This window comes from Zingiber officinale, chromosome 10A (genome assembly GCF_018446385.1).
Source record: "Zingiber officinale cultivar Zhangliang chromosome 10A, Zo_v1.1, whole genome shotgun sequence".
NCBI lineage: Eukaryota > Viridiplantae > Streptophyta > Magnoliopsida > Zingiberales > Zingiberaceae > Zingiber > Zingiber officinale.
Genome location: NC_056004.1, coordinates 64,330,938 through 64,332,631, shown reverse-complemented (window position 1 = coordinate 64,332,631; position 1,694 = coordinate 64,330,938). Strand labels below are relative to the sequence as shown.

The 1,694-nt window shown below is 35.8% G+C and overlaps 1 non-coding gene across 1 annotated transcript; it reads left to right on the top strand.

The window, feature by feature from the left end:
• The first annotated feature begins 1,166 nt into the window (after positions 1-1,166).
• On the top strand, positions 1,167-1,272 carry LOC122028323. The gene has a single exon (XR_006124729.1). It is a non-coding gene; the product is annotated as a small nucleolar RNA R71 (small nucleolar RNA).
• Positions 1,273-1,694: the final 422 nt, after the last annotated feature.

The following is a 1,694-nucleotide window of genomic DNA, read 5'->3' as shown; positions in this document are numbered from 1 at the left end:
CGATCCATGATACTTTCTCATGACGGGTCATTCAGTATACATTCTCCAATGTATACCCATGTGTCAACTTGATATCTCCATATCCATGACTTGTGAGATCAAGTCATCGAGTTGACCTACATGCTAGTCTCGTCGCATTAACATTGTCCCTGAATGTTAATATTCGACTAGGAATGATTAAGAGTAGTGTTCCCTATATCATCTCACTATCGATTCAACCAATCGATTGATATAGGTAAGAACCTTCTACTCAAGGATGCTATTATACTTAGTTATTTGGCACCAAGACAAGTAAGTATAATAACCAAAAACAAATACCTTTATTTATATATAGAAGAATATGATACAATGAGTCCATACAACAATCATCAAATGATTGGCTCTTGGGCTCTAACTAACAAAAGGATCTTCTATGGCCTTCTTCTAACAAAATCCTGTGCATGCATAAAGAAAAATTGATTTCTTTTATGTCATCAATAGTATACCTAATCACTTTTCTATGCAAGCTACCTCTTTATGTAGTTTCTTGGTTTCCAACTCACTCAAATTTGAGTTGATTATTACAGGAAATGTGGAGTTTGGCCCTAAGAATTCATATCTGAGATTGGATGACAAAAGTTTTAGTTACACTTAAGGTGGTGAGATTTCAGGTATAGTAGAGTTCTGCTTAATTATCATTAGTTGTTTATACTCCTGTATTGGTCTAGGGATTCTATCCATGTCTCCCACTAGTCTTCATAGCTCTAACTTTCCTCTAAGGGATCTTCTAAAGTGGGAAGGAGTAAACAATCACCGTTATACCCATTTCCATCTATGGAATCCCCACAATCCAAGTCCATAGTTATTTTAGTTGGAGAATTCATACCTTCTAACATCCGTGTTAGTGCTCCACTACACCAGCGTACTAGCTCTATAAGGTCTTCATGGTGGAGATGAATGTCTTCGTTAAAAAGGTTTTGGGTTTTTCTCCCTTTGGACTTCTGAATGAGAGAGTCATATGATTTTCTACCGACCATTCATTAAGATTCGTTGCTACTCGGTCGATGATTTCACACGCTTCATTCAAACTTTTGTTGAGTAGAGAACCCCCTGATGCCCAATCTAATAGATTTTTATTCTGGAAAGATATCTCTATATAAAATATATGGATTACTAGCCAATCTTCAATCCCATGATGTGGACATTGGTATAAGAGAGTTAAGAATTCACCCCATGCTTGGCATAATGTTTCTCCTTCTTTCTGTGTGAAGTTTAAAATTTGATTCCTGAGTTGAGTTGTCTTTCTCGGGGGAAAATATTTGTTCAAAAATTTTCTTTCAAGTTTGTCCCAAGTCTTTATACTTCTGGATTGCAGAGTGTTTATCCATATTTTTGCATCACCCTTGAGGCTACAAGGGAAAACCACTAACATAATACAGTCAGTAGAAATCCTTTCATAGTTCAATGTATCACAATATCTGTAGAACTTTATCAATTGTGTATAAGGACTTTCTGAGTCTAACCCTCCAAACTAATTTTCTTAAACTTTAGAAATAAAGGCCAGATCAATAGCACAATTAGAGACATGTATTTCTAGTAACACAATCGGACTCAAATCCCTTGCTAATTTAGGAGCAGGATAGTCTTTCAAAGGGGTCTGAACAATCTTTATATGATCAATTGATTTGCTGACTAGAAATACAGATCTTAACAGC